At 40.9% G+C, this 13,497-nt stretch overlaps 1 protein-coding gene across 2 annotated transcripts in view; it reads left to right on the top strand.

Moving 5' to 3' along the window:
• Positions 1 to 13,497, top strand: part of COL8A1 (collagen type VIII alpha 1 chain) — a 137,502-nt gene that overhangs the window by 17,190 nt on the left and 106,815 nt on the right. Inside the window, exon 2 of one of the 2 annotated variants that reach the window (XM_045008485.1) lies at positions 4,175 to 4,283. The exons of the other annotated variant lie outside the window; for it this stretch is intronic. The gene's annotated coding sequence lies outside the window, so the exon portion shown is untranslated. The remainder of the gene's footprint in view (positions 1 to 4,174; positions 4,284 to 13,497) is intronic. 2 annotated transcript variants of the gene reach the window in all.

Raw genomic sequence — 13,497 nt, 5'->3', positions numbered from 1 at the left:
CACATATTATACACATTCTGACAATATCACTGGAAATAAGCAAAGTTTACGTAGTTTATGATGTCTTCATAATTCTGAAGAGTGTATATATAGCCTTATACAGTTTTCCTGGGCTGTCCTTTAATATTGATATTTAATATCATGTCTGATTGCTATTAAAACAGTTGAACAAGAAAACTCGTGCTACATTTGATTTTCAATACTGCTACCATCTCCCTTACTGTATGTTGAGATTGGACAGCAGAAGTCATTCAAATATTGTCCTATTGATTTTAGTAAGTTTATTTTTCAAAAGCACTGTAAATATTTCCCCGCCATCCACCCACTTAATTTTTTCCTGGTCAAAATGTCACAGCTGTGAAATATAGTGGCAGATGACCCCAAAAGCATGAAATATGACTCATTTTGCTAAATGACAGAGGGATTTTGGCCCTATTCATCTATATAAATATTACAACAATACATTATTTAGGGATGAGCACATTAATTCTAGTTATGGAAGCAAGTATGAGTGTCAACAACTTCCCGTGAGAAGATGACACCGTTAAGGCCTGTTTGAAATTGAAGTACATATATCAGCCTTTCACAATGATCTTCTGCCCCAAAATGATTTCCCATGTCTCCTTTCCTACCAAATACTACCAGTTACATCATTAACTAACTAGTTGCAAATTCAGCCTTTTTGCTGTAATTGAGACAAACGGCTAGAACCTTTTGTCCTATACTGTTACGAAACTCAGGAAACCTGTAGTTCTCACTTCTCATGTTTCTGAGTAAAGAATTAGCGGTAATCATTTTTAGGCAAGACAAAGTGGAGTCGCAGAGGGTCAGGGATCCAGACAAAAGAAAAAAGAGACAGACAAGTATCAGAGAAAGGTTGGTCACCGGTAATGGGATATTATAAATGTATTTAAACAGGCTGCCTCAGCCTAAAATTTGGTAATAACCTAATGAAAATCTAACACTGGGCAAGAACAAAGCTGGCACTTAATGCTTTGAGACTCTTTAAAGCCTTGTGTTTAGGCAAACTCTTATATTTTCAGGGGGTTAATATTTCCTTTATTAACTTAACATTTTTTCTGTCTTAAAAAATCATCATTTTGAACCACTGGAAGAATGACTAATCCAAAATCTGAACTGTTTGTGTGATCTTTCTGTTGTTAATAGTTCTTAAATTACACTTCACTTTCCAGTCAGAGCCTGCTGCAACAATCTCTTTTTGATGCAAGTCCATTGTACAGTACCTTGGATTTCATCTGAGTTAAAATGCACAATATGTTGTATGGGCAGTAAAAATAAGGTGTCTTGACTCTCAAACTAGGTTGAATCAAGAGTTTTAAGAATAATCAAAACCATATTTTTCTAGCAAGCAGAACCAAAACATTACCTACTTTTTAATTTTGTAAAAAAAAACAAAAAAACAAAACAAAACAAAAAAACCCTGCAGTCTCTCACCCAAGGAACACTAAAATACTAGCTTTGTGTTGGATCAAGTGTAGCGCAAAGAATCAAATTATACATAACAGAGATAGGTGCATTAGAAACTAATTGTATAAAATTCCCACTAGAGCATGTTCAGTCTTTAACTCTGCAGTACTGGAGCTTTATATATCCTTCCTGATGCATTTTAGAGACCTTGCATGACTTTGCATAGGTGGTATGATTTAGGGAACAGGACTTTATTGATTATTTTTCTGTTACTAAAACAAACATGATTTTATATACAAACACATACATGGGGGTATATACACACACACTTTCAATAAAGTCATACGCTAAATATCTTGGGCCAAATTCTATTCTCAATAACACCAGCAGATAGGCGCTGATCCTGCAAAAATTCATGCATGTGAGTGAAAGGAACTACTCACATGTGTAAAGTCAGTCCAGTAGGACTACTCATATGTGTAAAGTTACCAATGTATGCAAGTTTTTACAGGATCAGGGCCTAAAATCAAAGTGACTCCATAAGCTACTCTGGGTTTGGAGTAGTGTCACTGAGAGCTGAATAGGGATCTTTGTACTTATTCCCCTCTTTCCCCCCCCCCAATACACACACACACACAAAATTTTAACTTAAAGTTTCTTCATCAGTGGGCTGGAAAATTCTAATATGTGTTTTCTTTCTGTTTTGACATTGGGCCAGCAGCAGGGCAAGTAGGGCAGAACGGTACGGCATACCAGAAAGAGGAGGAGCAGAAGGTGGGGCCGCTCGGTGGCCCCACGCCCACAGCTCCTCCAGCGCAACTGTACCGCCCCCAGCCCTTCCACGCAAGGTCTCCTCCGGTCTGTATGACAACCAGCCCTGCTGGAGGATAGGGCTGGGGGCAGTAAGGGGTGCCGGAGGAGCTGCCGGTGTGGGGCCATCCGGTGGCCCCACGCCGGCAGCTCCTCCAGTGCGGCTGCTGTACCGTGGATGGGCTGAGGCGCAGGGTCTCCTCCGTCTGTACAGCAGCCACGCTGGGAGGAGGACAGACAGAGCCTCCCCTCCCCAGGTAAGGGGGGGAATATCATGGGGAGGGGATGGGGAAAGCATGGGGGCCCTGGGCTGGGTGGGGAGGAGTCACATGGAGAATCACGGGAGGAGGTCACATGCCCCATGAGGGGCAGCATACCAGTAAGAAATGGATTCCACTTGCACCACTGTGGGCCAGTCTCTTATTAATATAAGTGGAAGTTATCTGAATTGCACCAAAGGCAGAATATACTTAGGGTCAACAGTAATGATACAAAACTTACTAAAAATATCAAGTATGTTCAAAATTCTGTACAGACAAAAGCAAACCACAACTCCTGTGACAAAGTTCTGTCCTTGACTCTGTGGGTCCTGCATTTCCTGGTGGATTTTTGCTAGCCTCAGAGGCTCCCTGTGACCTTCCACGTAGCCCTTCTCTCTCTAGAGGCAATGGTCACAGCTTACTGAGCCATTTTCATCGTAAGCCAACAATGGAGGTGAGGAGAAGCAATCCTCCCTCACGCAGTCTCTGTTGTCTCCCAGTCTCAGTGATTAGTCAGGGAGGGAAGGGGGGAGCCCAGGCCTGCCCTCTACTCCAGGCTCCAGCCCAGGGACCCTAAAATTAGCAGCTATGGTAGCTGACTTTTTGGAAATAGGACATGTACAATTCCCTGGGCCACTTCCCCACAGCAGCCCCCACTCAATATCTCCTTCACTGTTACCTCAAGGCCTCCTCCCTTACACCTGATATGATTGGTACTGCTTCGTTCTTCCAACGGCGCAGCTCCTAGCACCCACACCTCACTGACTAACTGGGAGGCTTTTAACTAGTTCCAGCCAGCCCTTGATTGGCTTCAGGTGTCCTAATCAATGTAGCTCTCTCCACTGCCTTCTAGAAAGATCTTAATTGGCCCCAGGTGTCTTGATTAACCTGGAGCAACTGCCATTTGGTTACCATGGTACCAGGGATTTGTTTAGCCTGGGGCTAACATACCTGTTCCTCACTACTTTCCTGTAGCCATCTGGCCTTGCCCCATCACACACCCCTATGAGACTTGGGGGCAGAGGGTGACTAAGCATTGTCCCTGTTTTATAGTGGGAAATTGAGAAGAAAGGTAAAATGACTTGCCCAAGGCCAAATTCTTCCCTCGTTACCAGAAGTGTAACTCCACTGAGTTTAATGGAGTTGCCCCCAGGTAAATGAGAGAAGAATTTGACTACCTGTGCTTGAAATCAAATGTTTTTAATTGTCTTCAAAAATACCATATTTCAGTGGCGCCCATGAGTGATTTCAGCATCCTGTGTTTTATTTTCCATGTTTCTTTGGTACTCCAATAATGTCAGAAAACACAGGAACTGAAACAGAGGTCATGAGATCCATTGAAAAGAGGGTAAAGTGGTTTCTAACAAAAATATTTATCATCACAGCAAACTATTTTGATTAAATGAGAGCTTGCAGTGGTGGTGTCTGGTGACGTGCTGCCTAAAATGATGATACTACAAAGCCAGGATCCTTATTTGTTTCAAAACACCCACTTGCATTTTTCTTAATAGAACTATCAGTTTGTGACAATGCCAGATTCACAGAAACTCCTCCAAGAATACACTCTGAAGAATGACTTTTTGATCCTGTTGTGTCCAGTTAGCCAGCACATGGACTGAGAATCTCATTGTTGGCTTTCTAACATTGGATTTATAGAATGTTATAATTAACAACAGGTGACTGGCAACATTACATGCACAGCAAGCAACGTGAAAAGATTGGCAGCTCAAGAGCCACCTGTGAATCATCAAAATCTTTCCTTGGATAAACTCGGTAGTGATTCTGGTAGGTTTTCATGGTTATTTTATCTTTTTTTTCCCCTCTCTCTCATATTACAGGGGAGGCATTAGCCTTCTGTTGAAGTTTGGTGGGGCTTGTTTTTGCAAGATGGCCTGAGATAACCTCCCTGCTCTCACATTTACCCATCTGTAAAATGAGAAGAATAGTACTCTTTCCTATCTCACAGGGACATTTTGATGATTGATTAATTAATTAGGGTTAGATTGTGGCTGACCCTTGCTCAGGTGTGCAGGGGGGTTGGAAATGATCAAGGGGCTTTGCCTCCCTCTTTCCTCCTCATGAACGCCCCATACCAGGACTAGTCATAATTGCAGGACGTGTGCTCAGGGAAATATAGGGACAGCTCTCTTCAGGTGTCCCTAGGGACTGGCATCACCCCAAGGGAATAGAGAGGAAGCGCAGGCATGAATCTTTTTTACCTGAACCTTCGGATCAATATGGGGGAGCGAGCTGCAAAAGTCCTCCAAGGACAGTGCATCCAATCCATCCCCTGCTCCAGAAGAAGCCAGGTGAGGGGATTACGCTCTACATTGCCCTTTAGCTAGGGTTGCATCTTAAAGGCAGAACACTAGCTCCTGTAGCTTCATTTTCAGAGGGCCTGAGTATTTGCAGCCCCCCCCCCCGGGAGATTTGTGGATGTTTAACTCCTCGCGGGGCAGGGAAAATCAGGCCATTCTTTGTACCACACTTTAGAGAAGTCAGGCACAAAAGGGTGTTGTGGAAAAAAAGACAGAAGGAGAGAGAAAAACTGCATCCATGCATTATATAAAATACGATAAGCAGATACATTTTGCTTCAGAGAGCTCTAATTTCATCTCAGGAATTCCATTTCTGGAGGCTTCACATTATTGGTTTATGTTGGCACAAGAACACCAAAATGGAATGATAGTTGCACAACATGATTATTTAGGGCTCAGTCCTGCAGCGACAGGCATAATGCCTATTACTGTGGGACAGTTATGGTCATTACCATTAAATTTTGCGGCAAATGTTTGGAGGATTGGGCCTTTCACCTCTAAGAATTGCTTCATGCTATACGTTTATTCACTAACTAGTGAGTTATAAATTAACATGGCATTTGAAAGCACTGCAGCCACTGTACCTAACCATATAACGGTCCTAGCAATATACTTTACTCCATGCACTTTAAGGTTAGCTCATCACAGTGGAAAAGAAAGAATATTTAACAAGGTATTTTCATAATTAAAAACAACAATGTGGGATGAGAATTACTTAACCATGATTTAACATAAGAATAGCAATGCTGGGTCAGACCAATGGTCCCTCTAGCCCACTATCCTGTCTGACAGATACTTCAGAGGGAATGAACGGACAGGGCAATTACCCTCTTGTCCAGTTCCAGCTTCTGGAAGTCGGAGGTTTAGGGACAAACTTGGTTGTGTCTCTGACCATCTTGTCTAATAGCCATCCTCCACAAACTTACCTAATTCTTTTTTTGAACCCAGTTATACATTTGGCCTTGACAAGAAATACTTTTGGCCTTTACAACACATTTGAAAGGCTGAAACTGTACTCTGTTTCCTTAATTAATTTTCTTTTTTGTTCACCATCATAGACACACTGTTTACTAAACAAAGGGATGCTGGTGAGTAGTGGACAGCCATCAACATGACTTTTGGATCATAGCCTCTATCTATTCACTGCCCCCACTACTATAGTAGCTGATCAACTCAGAAACATTAATGTAATTATTCTCACAATGTCTCTGTGAGGTATGAAAAAGCTATTGTCCTCACTTTACAGAGGGGTAACTGAGGCACAGAGAGACTAAGAGGCTTGCCTAAGACCATAGATATGGAATTTGTGGTAGAGTGGGGATTTGAGCCCTAGTCTCCTGAGTCCCAGCCCAGTGTTTAAATCACTAGACCATTCCTTCCCTGTCAAGGCCTTTGAGTTAATAAATAAATTAAAAAAAACCCAAAACACGCAACAAAACCAGCCCATGCATATTTAAAAAGGCATTTGTATACTTAAGCCACCGTTCCAGCAATCACCTAAACTGGTGCTTTTTTGGCAGCTAATACAAAGGAAAAGAAAATGTCCAAAAGCACACCAGAAATTCAGTGCAATTGTTTTTTAATTATCCATATATTTTCACAATTCTTCAGCTTTAGCTCTGGGCCTACCATTTGGTTGTGTATATGGGCTTCTTCTCCCTGACAGAGAACTAGATTTCATTTTGCCAAAAGAAGAAATAAAAGGTAGCTCAAATTCTGGGCCTATAAATTTTGAGAAGTATTAGCTCTGAATGAGGCCTATTCTTTCTCCCAAACATTTTGGGCCTGGTGAAGAACTGTTGCCTGGCTATCAGTCTTGAAGAAGCTGAATTACCAAAATTATAAATGGCTAACCCAGCACTGTGGAAGGAGGGGAAGTGAAAAACATGAGTCAGCAAAAAAAAAAAGTGAATAAGATTGTATTAGCACATACACAAATCGTGGTGGTTTTCCTTTATCTATCTGGCTAAAAGTAATAAATGTGTCAGTCTAGGGAAAAAATGAAATAGCCATGTGGAACTACTAGCTGTAGAATATGGGTGCTGATTGGTTGAGTGATCACTGATATCACAATGGTCTAGGAGTCTTGGCATGTCATAGGTAGATGCCTTACTGTAGCCATACACCATATGGGTATTATTCATAAAGTAAAAATGGCTGATAATTTTAGAACTGGATGGTAAACTGCAAAACCCAGTGATGATTCAACTTGGTGATATTCTGATCAAAAAGAGCTCTCATACATGTTTGTAGCTACTTCCATCACATCACATTGACTGTACAGATACCAATATGCTTCAGTGTGACAGAGAGACATTCCTAGAATCTAGTTATAAATAAAATATTGCAAAAAAAACTCAATTAAAATTGTTAAAATACAATGCATAGTTGTATAGAAATATTATATTAAACCCATCTTCCAGGATACTTGGTTTAAATGAATGTGAGATATGAAAGATACAGGCTCTTTTGTACATTTGAAATTTCTTTGCTTCATGTGTCAGTTACACATCTCCAGAAAACGGAACTGAATTCACACTAGCAAGCCCGAGCATTTTTTCCTTCAACAAAAATATATTTTATGCTTCTGTTCCATTATTAAATGCAGGAAAAGTACAAAGCTCAAAGATGCTGTGAGACTGCCACTGAACATGTTATGCACATCCACGATGTTCTGTCCTGAACCAAATTTGGTGTGTTACAGGGTAGGATGCCTGTGGGGGGACAAGAGTTTGTTGTTGCTATCCAATCATTGTGTTTTAGGTCTTCCAGGGGATCTTTTCCATCCTGCTTTCATTGAGTCAAAGTCAAAGACGATTCTTGCAGGGAAGTTTGTAGGGATTCGGAGCAAATGACCTTACCACCTTAGAGAGCATTGGCCAATTGTTTGAGAGAGCAGGACCTCTTTAGTTAGAAGAGAGATCTCTTCATTTGAATTAGATTGGTTCCCATTCAAATCATTCAATGGTTTTGATCATTTGGAGGTGCTTCATCAAAGGTTTATATTTATATTATATATATACATATATATATATACATACACACACACACACACACACACACACACACACCTACCTTTCATTAAACCACAATCATGGTAGCTCATGTTCAAAAGTATAAGGAAACAATTTAAGATTATGCTGACTCTCAGGAAAAATCTTCAGAGGGGTGAGAGAGAGAAGTCCAGTAATATATTTAGATTTGATCCTCTTCCCATTAAATTTTATGGAAGTTTTGCCATTTACTTTAGTGGGAGCAGAATCAGTTCCCTTTATGGTAGGTCTCAGATTTCACAATCAGCTTGGTTGCTGCAGTGCTTCAAAGTCAACCAAGGAATTTTATTAGAGTAAAGGCTTCAGTTTTATTCTTTTAAAATGCCCCACTGTTGTCTTGATGTCTTCCCCCTTTGTAGTATAATCATCTGGTTTCCCATAGATTCTGGTAATACTTCAGAATGAGAAACATAAAAGCAAATTTTCTATGTCTGAAAAGTATCTAAGCCTTAATGTTGTAATTTCTTCTTCTTCATCATCTCAGATGCTTTTCTCCATCACAAGATTCAGGGATTGCTTTGAAATCTAATCCAGTGTTTCTCAACCTTTTTGATACCAGGGACCGGCTTGCTGCCTTCTCAAATTGTGTCAGGGAGATCTCAGGGACCAGTGCCAGTGCATGGACCTGTCGTTGAAAAACACTGCTCTAAGCCACCTATAGGACTTTTTGACAAGTTAGAGATGCCATTTGTACTGTTGTAGCAGATTGTGTCAACGTTTTCATTAGAAAATTCACTTTTCAGAAGTTTATAATTCTGTACACAAACACAAATCACTTCTCTTTTACTTCAGTTTCAAAGGGCAAGCATCACAATGACCCTCCTTTGTGTTGGAGATGGTTTATGGGACACCCAGCAGCTTGGTCATTATTAGGATCTTTCTGTCTCTTGTAAAAGTTATTACGATTACTTTCAGGAAACCAATAAAACTATCCTATCCATAGGACCAGTAAATAGCCAATGACAGTTCATTCTAATGAGGCAATGCTTATAACTGGATTCCTTCAGAATGTTGTTTGGGTTAGAGTTTCTCTGAAACTATCAGAACTGGAATTCTTGGGTGTGATTCTTCACTTTTTTGCACATTGTGTTGTTGTTAAATGACAACACAAAGCAGTGGAGAATCACACCTTCTGGCTCCACTACATTTATACAGTTTGAGTTTAGCTCTGAAGAAAAGCAATTGCTTTTCTAATTCACCTTGTGACCGTCTATGCCCCTAGGGTCAGCACCGCATGGCCTGTCACAGTCTATGAAGCAGCCCTTCAGTGCAGGGCAGCATGGCCTAGCGGACAGAGTCTATAGTGTGGCCCAACGGCCAGAGTCTACAACGTGTTGGGGCACCCTTTACGGGGTGGGGCAACCCCGGTAAGGGGGTCTGGGTCCACCCAACTCCACTGGGCCCCAACAGTGGCATAGTGGCTTGCCACTGACTCAGCAGGGGGGTCCTACTGAAACACGCTGAGTTTCCCCAGGTGGGAGGTACCACTCCGTCACCCTCCCTGGGTCACTTCCTACTGGAGTCTGTGTTGGGGTTTCCCCATGAGATATCGGGTCCTCTGTGTTTGGCAGCGCCAGTTGTCTCCAGGGTTTCCTCCAGCTGCCAGGGTGCAGGCAGGCCGTGGATGGCTTCGATTCCCGGCACAGGAGCTTCCCAGACAGGTCCTTCCCCTGCAGCCTCCAGCCCAGAATGAACTGGTCTCCCTCCCTTTATACTACTAGAACACTTGGATCATGCCCAGTCTTGCCAGGTAGGCGGGACTTCCGCTGTCAATACCTGGGGCTTAACCCTGTCTGGGCTAGTGCGGGGTAAGCAGACCCCATCACACACACCTCTTAAATACAAGACCAGTAAAGCCTGAAAATTTCTGTCTCTGGGAATGCATCTGCAGTACAGTCTTTCAGGGGCTGCTGTTTCATCGCAAGACTCTTGCCAGACCAGCTCACTCGAGTTCAAGACATAATGTTTTGCCTCCCTATGAGGCCATCTTTCTCCCTTTTCTTGTTCATCTACACAATACATCACACTATTGCCAACCTTAAGCATTTAAAAATAATGAGACAGGCTCACAAAAAAAAATATTGGAATCATGAGATTTTTTAAAATACCACATTTTGGATTCTTGTTATTTGTCTTCTGGTGTTTGATCCTTTAAGGCTCACATTTTCAAGTTTTTATCCACAGCCATGAGGCTAGAAACTTGGCTTTCATTTTAAAATGAAAGCCAAGATTCTCAAATTATCACATGAATCCAGGAGCTCGGGCCTTAAGAAAACCACCTAATATTGTCCAAGTAGGAAACCTGGGCACCATTATATTTTCTTATCATTTTCAAATTTGTTTCCATACTGTGTGTGTCGCAATTACTGATGAAGCAAGCAACATATGTCATTAGCAGTACAGAGGTAGACTAAATTATGAGGCTCAGATATGGATCCAAAGTTCAAGGGAGTTCAGCCCAATACAGAGAGATGTATTTAAAGTCTGATAGAGTTCACATCCAATATCTCATTTCTAATTACAACAGAATATAATCCTGCCAGTGCAGCCCTCTTCAATAGCACATAATCTTCCATTCACAGTGGGCAAAATTTACCTTATTTCAAAGGGCTCATCTCTGGCCAGTTAAGGAGCAGTGATTAGCAGCTGCAATCTTCCAAAAGTGATTGCAATTAAATTTTACAGTGCTCAATGCCTTGCAGGGTCAAACGCTCTTATTACAGAGAATCATTGTGATCCAAACTTCACAAATGTGGTTGAAGAAAATCACTATCAGCCTTCAAAGACTTAAAAAATGTTTTGTGGAAATCAAATCATACCTGTTCTAACATTTGTCTGAGATTAATACCACATGTAACATAAAATGTAATTTTACTAACGCTTTCCCAGCTTGGGAAAACAGCCTAGGGAAGCAACTTGTTTCCTTACTAAAGAAGGTCACAATTTGGCAAGCCTTGGGAATGCTTGATTAAAGAAAAAAAATTAAAGGAAAAAATTAGCCTTTTTTTAAAATACCAAACAAAATCCCTAACCAATTATATCTTGGAAATTTGTCTAGAAGAAGCTGCTAGAGGAGTCTGGCTGTTCATAGAAGTTAAAGATGGAAATGAATTACATCATCCAGTCTATTTCCCTGCCAATGCAGCATTATTCCCTGCAGTTCATTTTCTAGTGCTTAGTTTTTTAAGTCCCAAAAGAGGGAAAGTTCAAGCAGTTCCTTTGGAAGAGTATTCCACAGCCCGAATCCTCATTGTCAGGGTGACCCATCTTGTTACCTCTTCTCTTCCCAGCTATTCAACCGAAAGTTTCCCCTTTCTTAATTTCATCCCAGTAACACCCCACAAATAGTACACTGAAGAATTGCTCTCCCTTCTGAGGGCTGATACTCTTCCAATAGCTGTAGACTTGCATCCTTTCTTGAGGGGGACATGTTGATGTTCCTAGGAATGGGATATTTCCAGTATTAGGAGAATTCCGCACTGTGGAAGTGTATAAAGAAGGAATATGGGAATTGGTAGGCCAACTCTCCCACCCAAGTGCTCTCTAACAGCTTTCACTTGTTCCCTGCTCTTTAAATAACAGGTGGAAGATCAAAAATATTGCCCTCCTGCCCATGGTCATCAGGGTAATTTTTAATATGTGCTTCCAACAGAGATTGCATTAAATTCATTGATTCCTTCAGGGCAAATGACTCCCCTGCGAGAGTTTTCCTAATGGATCGACAGTACTGATACAACATCACTTGTTTTTTGACCCTTCAGATAAGTAGTTCTTGGAGAGGGGAATAGAGAAGATAAAAGAAGGATAGAGAGGTGTGGTAACTAGTATATGTCCCTGGCCAAATGGTCATTGAATACACGAGAGCATAGGTGCTGGAACTAAGGGTGTTGGGAATGCTGCCACATCCCCCTGGCTTGAAGTGGGTTTACAGTTTGGCTCAGTGGCTCTCAGCACCCCCACTATACAAATTGTTCCAGGCAGCACCACTGCATGAGAGAGAATCTGGGCTGGGTGAATATGCACAGAACTGAAAGTCATGTTGAAATATGAGGATTCTGCTATAATAGACAAACGCATAAGAGATGCAATAATCTATTCAGCTTTAATCCAAAATGGCTTTATTATTGACAGCTGCATTGAGTTAGTCTTTTTTCCCCATTCAGCAATGGATCCTGTGCTATGCATGTACACTGTTTTCTGTATCTGCAGCATTAGACACTTGTGTGAATGTAAGAGGGAGCTACTGGTATATCATTGGATATCATTGTTAATCCCACAATACCCTTAAGTGGTAGTGAACTCGAGGCTAAATTTGTCATTGATCTAGAGTCAGTGCAGGATATGAGTTTAAGCACAGTGAACGCATTTTCTTGTTAACCAAGCCATTTCAGAAGGAGTTGTATGTTTTTAACCAGCACATTAGGAGCCAGCTGTCTTGGTAGGTACGCTGTGCTATGTGACATTTAGAATAATTATTAAACTGGGAGTTTAATTTAACCTTAACAACCCATTGTAGCATGTAATATTTAAGACCACCATCTTAGAGGAACAAGAACAACAAATGTTAAATATCCTTTTGTACTTCATATTTGAGCAGGTGGACAGATTAGTTGTGGATTTTGCAAAATAGTTCTCAGCATGAAAGATTGGCTTTCCATTACCTAATTCCAAAGACTGGCCAGATATAAAACAAAAGTCATGAAAGAATTTGGTTGTATTTCAGTCTCTCTGTTTGAAGGGATGGAAATATTCTTGGATGTGTATTTTGTTTTCTGACATACTTATACTGATTACAAATGGAAAGGCTAGGGTGCTACTTTCGCAACATCTTCAATCGCAACTTGTTTTAGTACTGTCTGTGACTGAATCAATTTGGTAGCAAAGGAACTTTTCTTCTTGTCTATAGAATTGTTCTTGAAAGTATCCAGCAAAATGTTACAGAAAAAGCTTTGTATCTCCAATAAAAGGCCTGTGTAATTCCAGAAAGATAGTCTACAAACTGTAACGGTTACAAAGTACTGTCTACGTTGCTTTTTGCTTTACAGCTGAATTAGTTCAGCAAGGAGTAAAACATACTGGTAGATCGTTTCAACTAAAATCTAAGGGACAGATTCTGTCACTCTTACGCTGTATAGCGCCTTAACTCTGAGTAATTTCATTCACTTCAGTGAGACTACTTGAGGGGTGAAGGACTACTCAGTGGGAGTATGGGTGACTGAATCTGATCTTAAATCAAGCCACTTGAACTACAAGATGAGATCTTTACACACACTTTTGTTAAGGAACTTTAAGAGAATCCGAAAAAGAATGGCAGAAAGACTATCTATAATACTGAATTCCTTACAGGCAGATTGCTATGGTTGAGAGAGAGAATAGGGGGTTGCATGCCTTTTATCTAATTTGAGAATTTCCAAAGTGCTGCAGAATTTGACTCTCAGTCACAACCACCATAAGATAACATTCTTCTAAGATTTTCCATTTACATCTCTCCTACTTTTGCCTTGTTCTCAGAAGACACTTCTCACAGTGAGAAGCAAGATGTTTGTTCTCAAATACAGAAAACTGGATGATCATCAATTGGCAGCCAATTTTCATGTTAAAATTTTTTTTTTCAAAAAAGATTAGGGA

This window comes from Mauremys mutica, chromosome 1, assembly GCF_020497125.1.
Source record: "Mauremys mutica isolate MM-2020 ecotype Southern chromosome 1, ASM2049712v1, whole genome shotgun sequence".
NCBI lineage: Eukaryota > Metazoa > Chordata > Testudines > Geoemydidae > Mauremys > Mauremys mutica.
Note: the sequence above shows the minus strand (reverse complement) of the source record. Positions and strands in the feature narration are given on the sequence as shown.